This window comes from Nicotiana tabacum, chromosome 11 (assembly GCF_000715075.1).
Source record: "Nicotiana tabacum cultivar K326 chromosome 11, ASM71507v2, whole genome shotgun sequence".
NCBI classification, from domain to species: domain Eukaryota; kingdom Viridiplantae; phylum Streptophyta; class Magnoliopsida; order Solanales; family Solanaceae; genus Nicotiana; species Nicotiana tabacum.
This window is the reverse complement of record NC_134090.1, coordinates 167,136,396-167,145,905: the sequence shown is the minus strand read 5'-3', so window position 1 is coordinate 167,145,905 and position 9,510 is coordinate 167,136,396.

Below are 9,510 nucleotides of genomic sequence, written 5' to 3'. Positions count from 1 at the left end.
GTGCAACCCGATCCACATATATCATTGTTGCGGCGTGCAACCCAATCCACATATAATATTGTGGTGGCGTTCAACCCGATCTACATATAGTATTGTTGCGGTGTGCAACCCGATCCACATATAATATTGTGCGACGTGCAACCCGATCCACATATAATATTTACAATTGTAACGAGAGTCCCGACAAGGGATCAATAAGGTCTACACTATCCCGGCAAGGATTCGACAACATAAGTAATTACGTCCCGGCAAGGGAGAAACAACTATAACCAAACTTGTTACAACATCTAACTACCTCAGCTATAACCAAACTTGTTACAACATCTAACTACCTCAGCTATAACCAAACTTGTTACAACATCTAACTACCTCAGCTATAACCAAACTTGTTACAACATCTAACTACCTCAGCAATAATCAAACTTGTTACCCGAGAATAACCATAATCTTTACCCAACGCAAAGAATCATCAACCTAGGCATCCGTAATATCAATTAAGAACACAATGCAAGGGAACCACAACTCAACAATAGCCCGGCAAGGGGGCAACATAATGATCTCTTCTCTTTCTTACTTTTACTTCACAATTCACTTCACAACTCGAGCCAATGCTCTAGAGGTTCAATTATCAATCATAATTTCACAATTCGTTATACAACTTGAGCCAATGCTCCTTAATGTTCATAGGTCACAATTCTTTTCACAAACTTTACACAACAATAGAAACCTTCACCAAGGCATGAATAACACAACGAAGTCATGAAAATCAAGACTCACGGTCATGCACGACACCAACATATAGATACTCGTCACCATGCCTATACGTCGTACTCAACAAGAAACAAATAGCAAATAGGACACAACTCCTAATCCCTCAAGCTAAGGTTAGACCAAACACTTACCTCGATACCACGAATACAATTCAAGCCTCAACTATAGCTTTACCTCGTGATTCCACTACCAATTCGCTCGTACCTAGTCACAAGTTACTTAATTACATCAATAAACGCTAAATGAATCAATTTGAATGCATGAAAATGAGTTTTCCAAAGTTTTGCCCAAAAAGTAAAAAATTGCCCCGGGCCCACATGGTCAAAACCCGAGGTTCGAACCAAAATCCGATTATCCATTCCCCCCATGAACCCAAATATATAATTTCTTTTTGAAATCGGACCTCAAATTGAGGTCCAAATCCCCAATTTTTTAAAAACCTAGGTTCTACCCGAAACACCCAATTTTCCCCATGAAAATCATTGATTTTACGTTGAAATCATGTTAAAAGATGTTAATGATTGAAGAAAACTAGTTAAAAATGACTTACAATTGATTTGAAGAAGAAGAAGCCTTTGAAAAATCGCCATAGTGTGTTTATGTTTTGAGAGGATATGAAAAATGGGTTTAAAATCGTCTAAGTGTAAAAGTTGCAGGTCTCAGGTATGGGAATTGTAAACAGGGGTTCGCGACCTCTGCTAAGATGGGAAATGCGAAATAGGGCTCGCATTTGCGAACCCTTCAGAAATGCTGGACTTTCGCATTTGCGAAAATAATGTTGTATTTGCGACACATATGTCGCATTTGCGGCGAAGGCATCGCATTTGCGGAAAGGACACTCGCATTTGCGAGACAAGGTAGACCTGGGCTGGTTTCGCATTTGCGATCCAGCCTTCGCATTTGCGATCTAGGCTTCGCAAATGTGAAGCCTGCAGGCCGGGACACACCAGCTAAAATCTGCAACTTTCTAAGTTCAAAATGCACCCCGTGGCCTATCCAAAACTCACCTGAGCCCTCAGGGCTCCAAACCAAATGTATACACAACCTCAAAAATATCCCACGGACTTATTCGTGTACTCATATCACCAAAATAACATCAGAACATCGAATTAAACCTCAATATCAATGAAATTTCTCAAAACTTTTTTGAACATCAAATTTTGTATTTAAGGTCCGAATCACGTCAAACGGATTTTGTTTCTCACCAAACTTCACAGAATTATCTTAAATCACATATAAGACCTGTACCGGGCGCCGGAACCAAAATATAGGCCCGATATCAACATGTTCTAATCAAAATTCATTTCCAAATCCTTTAAACAATTTCAGAAAATAATTTTCTTTAAAAATTTATTTCTCGAGCTTGGGACTTCGGAATTTGATTCCGGGTATAAGCCCAAGTCCCATATTTTCCTACGGACCCTCCGGGACAGTCAAATCATGGATCCGGGTCCGTTTACCCAAAACATTGACCGAAGTCAAATTAATTCATTTTATAGTCAAAATTTATCATTTTTCACAAATTTTCACATATAAGCTTTTTGGCTACACGCCCGGACTGCGCATGCAAATCGAGGTAATGCTAAAAGAGGTTTTTAAAGCCTCAGAAAGTAGAATTTCATTTCAAAAATAAGTAATGACCTTTTGGGCATCACATTCTCCACCTCTTAAACAACTGTTCGTCCTCGAACGGACAGAAGAAGGAAGTACCTGAGTTGGGGAAAAGATGGGGATAACGGCTCCGCATATCGGACTTGGACTCCCAAGTTGATGCCTTAGGAGGCTGACCCCTCCACTGAACACGAACAGAAGGAAAACTCTTCGATCTCAACTGACGAACCAGCCGGTCTAGAATAGCTACCGGCTCTTCCTCATAGGACAAGTCCTTGTCCAACTGGACAGTGCTGAAATCTAACACGTGGGATGGATTGCCGTGATACTTCTGAAACATGGACACATGAAATACTGGATGCACGACTGATAAGCTTGGCGGCAATGCAAGTTTATAAGCCACCTCTCCCACTTGATCAAGAATCTCAAACGGGCCAATGAACCTAGGGCTAAGCTTGCCCTTCTTCCTAAACCTCATCACGACCTTCATAGGCGACACTCGAAGCAATACCCGCTCACCGACCATGAATGCCAAATCACGAACCTTGCGGTCGGCATAACTCTTTTGCCTGGACTGAGCTGTACGAAGCCTATCCTGAATAATCCTGACCTTGTCCAAGGCCTCTTGAACCAGATTCGTACCCAACAACCGAGCCTCTCCCTATTCAAACCATCCAACCGGAGACCGGCACCGCCTACCATATAAAGCCTCATAAGGATCCATCTGGATACTCGACTGATAGCTGTTGTTGTAGGCAAACTCTACTAAAGGCAAAAACTGATCCCACGAGCCTCAAAAGTCAATGACACAAGCTCGAAGCATATCCTCCAAAATCTAGATAGTCTGCTCGGACTGTATGTCCGTCTGAGGATGAAACGCTGTGCTCAACTCAACCCGCGTGCCTAACTCTTGCTGACAATTCAAACACTGAGCCACATATGCAACAATATCCTTCTTCATTCTCCGCCACCAATAATGTTGCCGCAAATTCTAATACATCTTCGCGGCGCCTGGATAAATAGAGTACCGGGAATTATGGGCCTCCTCTAAAATCAACTCTCGGAGCCCATACACATTAGGCACACAAACTCGACCCTGCAATCTCAAAACTCCATCATCACCTAAGGTAACTTGCTTGGCACTTCCTTGTTGCACCGTGTCTCTAAGGATACATAAATGAGGATCATCATACTACCGATCTCGGATACGCTCCAATAATGAAGAACGAGCGACTGTGCAAGCTAACACACGGCTGAGCTCAGAAACATCCAACCTCAAAAACTGATTGGCCAAAGCCTGAACATCTAAAGCAAGCGGTCTCTCACCGACCGGAATATAAGCAATACTGCCCACACTGGCTGACTTCCTACTCAAAGCATCGGCCAACACATTGGCCTTTCCCGGATGATATAAGATAGTGATATCATAGTCTTTCAACAACTCCAATCACCTCCTCTGCCTCAAATTCAACTCCTTTTGCTTGAACAAATACTGAAGACTCTTGTGATCCGGGAACACCTCACATGTCACGCCATATAGATAATGCCTCCAAATCTTCAATGCGTGAACAATGGCTGAAAAATCCAAATCATGAACCAGATAGCTCTTCTCATGAATCTTCAACTGTCGCGAAGCATAAGCAATGACTTTGCCATCCTGCATCTGTAGACATGTGATTTTTGACCCTCCCCAAGATTTTTCATATTTTAGCGCGTAAATATTTAATTTAGGCATAATATAGATATTTTAAGTAATTTTGACTCTTTTACTTTATTTTATTACAAGGAAACAAAAAAATCACAAAATAGGTTCATAATGTTTTGTAGTCATTTAAATCTTAAAAAAAATCCTAAAAAATATATAAAAATAGTATCGTATTTTTAATTTAATATGATATTTGAAAATGCAAAAATAGATTTGTTTTAGTGATTAGTTTTATTTTAATAGTTATTTGAATAGCAGGATTAATTAATAAATGGGCTCGTATTTTAATCTTGTTCGTAGCGAAAGAATAGAGCTTGGGCTCGAGCAACCCATCTTTAGGCCTAATTTTGGACCTAGCCCATAATTACCAAGCCCATAATTCCTAGGTCCATACCCTTTAACCTAAAACCCTACCAAAAACCTAGACTATCAAATAAAAAAAGGAACGAAAAGAATAAAAGAGGCTGGGAACAAAAGAAGAAAGCTGCGCAGCCTTAGAAAAGGGACGATCCCCGTCATCTTCTTCAAAAATCAACACCAGAAAACGACCCCCGACCCCCCTACGTCGTCTTTTTCAAGCACCCCCCTCCTTCGTTTTAATTTCCTTGAGCATCCATGAGCAAGGAAGCAACCATAAACGACCCCTACTGAACCTTCTCTGAAACTCGCCGGAAAGCAGCAACAACCAACGTCATTCTTGACCAGCTCCACCGGCGCATCTTCACGTCAGGAACGACACCCTCCTCGCAGCCAAGCTTCATCATCTTCATCAAAGAAAACCCTAGAGGACCCCAATCTTGAAGACCTGAAGCAACCATTAGAGACACCAAACAAACAGTCGCCGTCGCCGGACCTCCGTTCACTATAAAGCTGCCATCTCCGGCGAAGATTCACGTCACAAACGACCATCCTACACCATGAACAGCCATGCACGACAATAGCCGATCTCTTCCCTTCCATGCTATCACGAAAAACACGACACTCATCTCCCTCTCGCCGGAAAACACTTACACATAGCCACATCCACGCACAGAATGGGAAAGGGACGGTAGCGAACTCGTCGAGTTTTTGTGAGCATGAGAGGCACGTGAATATGGTTTCAAGCTTCACTTGGTTTATTACATATATCGTCCATTCAATCTGTTTCGAAATCGCGATTAAGGTACTGTCGGAGGTGAGGTTGTTCGTCGAGGTCTTCATACGTGGTCCGCGAGATCCAAACGATTGGTTGCTGTACATTTGAGGTCCAGCTCTTGCTCTGTTCCTCTAATCTCTTTTATCGTGCTGCTTGATCTTATAAATAGCTTGAATATTGAAATTAAATGTGTTATCTCTATTGGTTGCCCAAAGTAGCTTGATGTCATGAATATGATATTTTAGTAGATTGGACATTATTTGGTTTTGACTTTGTGAAATTCCTTTACAATTGAAAGAACGTCCAGATAATTAGAAATTCCTAGTGACAAAATATTGATTCTAACTTTGTGTAATTGAGCTTCTTGAGTTGTTATTTTATGTGTGTTTAAAGAGCTATATGGGGATCTTTCTAACATGTATTTTCTGTGGAGGAGGGAAAAGCCAATAAAGACATGTAATTGACTCTGTTTGTTTGATAATTCCTCTTTGTAATTGACAGCAAATTGAGTGTAAAAGCTTGATGACATAGGGATAGTTTCTTTAAAATTAGATTCGTTCTTTGTTTTTTTTATGCATTGTACTTAATGGCCATTGCATTCGATTCTGCTCTTTTTATTCTAGCTGAATGTTAATTGGCTATGTGACGATTTGATGTTGTGATCTATTCGGTTATTATTTCCAGTTTTGAGTTTGTTCACATAGTTATCTACTTCCATGTCACTCGAATTGGTTATAGCTGAACATGACTTTGTCACGGTGCAGAGATTGGGTTGTTATTCGTTGACTGAACTACGTCAAATTAGACTAAAAGGGCTCGGGTGTGCATTTCATGTGACCCAAATCCAAATCCTAAAATGTTGAATAAAATGTGTTTCGGATTGCGGGTGCATTTCATGTGGCGTGATCCAAAGACATGTTTTAAACGACGTTCAATCTTCTTTAAAAATAATTAAAAGCGGTTAAGGGTTTAAATCTGCACATAGGTTCAAAATTGCTAAAATCAGATAATTAAGCCGATTATAATAGTTGAGCGACCGTGCTAAAACCACGGAACTCGAGAATGCCTAACACCTTCTCCCGGATTAACAGAATTCCTTACCCGGATTTTTGGTTCGCGGACTGTTAATTAAAGTCAAGCTGTTCCTCGATTCGGGATTCAACCGGTGACTTGGGATACCATAAATCTTCCAAGTGGCGACTCTGAATCTTTTAACAATAAATCCCGTTTCGATTGTCCTTTAATTGGAAAAACTCCCTTATATTTATGTCCTTTTCTCGGGGTGTAGGTAAAAAGGAGGTGTGACAGCTCTGGAGACTCTGCTGGGGATTGAACCTAGAATCTCTGGTTCAGGGTTCAAGAATTCGAGCTTAGAATAATTGTTATAGTTGGCTTTATTCATTATCTGATTTTGTTATATGATTTGGGCCTAATGCGCTAATTGATTGCTTTTACCGCTTTGATATTCCGTGAACTGTATATAAATTGTTGCGAAATACCTCTTCTCTCTGAGTCTTCTAAATCATGAAGAAGTGTGCACTTCATGTGACTTCTTTCTGTTAAAGTCATATCCTAAATTTAGAACGAGGTTCGGACAAGTTGCAAAGCTGGTGAAGCTTCTGTATTCCCGGTACGCTGCCCCCCTCGGCTCGAGCTTTCCGCTCGGGTAAGCCAGGTCTAGAACAATAAACCCAAGTTTTGAACCTAGAATAACTCAGCCTCATGCCGGATCCCTAGTAGGAACGTTTGTCTGCATCACGTGCATTTGACTTAGGGGACTCAACACAGGGGTTGGGTCCGTCTAGGACAGGTGTACCCAAAATAATTGACCATCTTGATGCATCCTATGTGCTACATGTTGCATTTCTTCAAGGGTAAAGGGGTCATTTGGCGGACCAATGTAATCGAGGGCGAATGAAAAAAAAAGAGAAAAAAAGAGAGGCTGAAGTGTGAGGATGAAGCGAGTAGGGCCCAATTATATTTTTGTTACATTTTATTAAGAAAAAAAGAGCATGAAAACTTCAAAAAGATTTTGCACTCTTTATCATTTTTCAAAAATAAAATAAAAATCGAAAAAAAGAAAATCCAAAAGATTTTATATGTTTCATCATTTTTCAAAGAAAAAAAAGGAGAAAAGATGTGTTTTCTATATGGCAGTTGTTTTTTTTAATTATTCTCGCCCGTATCCAATCTGCCCGAACTACGCGAACCTGATTCTCGTCTCTCGGGGCGAGATACATAGACAACCCACATAGGTTCCGGTCTTCCTAATAAATCTTAGGTTCTTGGCTTTGCGGGGTCTTAGCCAAATTTTGCACTTCTAGCCACCTTTTGGCCAAATAAGCTATTTTGCAAAAATAGCCTTAATCGTGTCTTGCATGTGTCTTAGGGAATGTTATTGTCTCACATAGTGTTGGTTTAAAGTTTTCTCATACAGGTGTGGATTTATTTACCGAAATTTGAGTATGACAGACACCCCGTGACCATCCGGTCAGGATCGCTCAGTCTTGAGTTGCTTAAGGAGATTTGTTTTATTTTTATGTTTTGAGTCTGTTCCTCATTTTATGTCGTCTTTTACTTTCTACTTTTGTACAGTAATGTCAAGTCTTTTTTATTATTGTTATTTTCTGTTTTATATTTGAAAAAATATGTTGTAACTCAAAAATCCAAAAATAAGAGATGTTGCATTTTTATATTCCGTTATAAGTTTTTTCTTTAGAATACTAATTCTAGAAATGAAAAAAAAAATTGAGGTTGTTTCTCCTTTAGGCAATTAATATCTAGGACTTAAAATGAATTATTTTATGTTTCCTTTAGTATATTAGGACCAAAATTCAAAACAAAAAAGAGAGAATTTTATTTTAGTACTTCTTTTAAAGCTTTCTTTAAGGTGTTAATTCCAAAATCCAAAAAGATTTTGTTTTGAGGTGTTTCTTTGGGGATATTAATGAAGGATGAAAAAAAATTCTTTTTATCATCATTAGAACTTTAGGATATTGTACATAGAAAAAACCATACTTTATCTTTTGTTTATCATTAGAATTTTTCCTTTAGGCAATCAAAATTGAAATCCAAAAACATTCTGTTTTACCTTTTTCATTGCTTGCTTCGAAATCTTGTGTTAGGATATCAAAAGAAAATTCAAAATATTTTTCCGTGGTTTATTCTTTCGATCTTCTTCCTAAAAAAAAAGAGAATCAAAAAAAAAAAAATTGTTTTCTCTTCTAGGGTTTTCCTTAATAATTTCTCATTGAGTGTTTGTTTCAAAAAAAAAAAAGCAAAATATATGCTCGTTAAGCTTGAGTTTAGAATAAGTTATAGAACATTAAGTCTAGAAAATTCAAAAACAAAAAAAAAGAGATTTGTTTCTTTTATTTCTCTTTTCTCGTTAGAGTCATTATGGTAGAAACAGAGAACGTCAGTTTGTTTCCTTTATTCCTGATTTTCCAGAACTACGTAAAGATCTGATTCATGCAGCGTCATGATACGTAGGCAACCTACATAGGGTTCGATCGAATCATTTTTTTTATTGTTAAAAGAAAAGAAAAAAAAAGGAAAAAGAAAAAAAGAGGTGAAATTGTGGGATGTGAGATATGAGAGAAAGAAAAGAGTGATGATAAAAAAAAAGAGAAATGAAGGAAAATGGGCAAGCCAAGAGGTGCTAGAAAAGCAAAGAAAAGAAAGGATTGAAATGAACAAATTGGGATGATGCCAACTGACCGTTGTACCCTCGAAGTCATTTTAGAACCGATAACTACGGCTAGGTGCATTGCACATAAAGTGAGATTATCTTATGTTAAATGTCTTAACGCTAACGTGATGGCTTCATTTTGTTATATTCATAGCAGAAGGGTAGTTGGTTTATGGTTTTTAAAGTGGTAACTCTTCTCTACAACACAAAGTCAAAAGGCAATGGCAGACAATAACAGAACTGAGTTGGTTGATACCGGTGCCCGGAAGCAGTCGGTTGAACAGGATAATGGGTTGGTTGAAGAGGTAAAGATGTTAAAACAACACATGACGGACATGTATCAGGCCTGGATGATTGGGAAGGCACCACCCCCGCCACCACCTAGCTTCCTAAATGCTACCCTTACCCGAACACCGGTCACAGTGCCAGATGATCCCACATACTCTCTAGATTCACCCGCTTATCATGGCTTTCCCAACCATCCTAGTAGCTCCATCACTCATTCTCCAATTACCTCTCCCCAAAATCGCCCTCCTGTCACATCTACTATCCCCGACAATGAATACTCATTCAAAGCTCATGATGCCCAATATTACC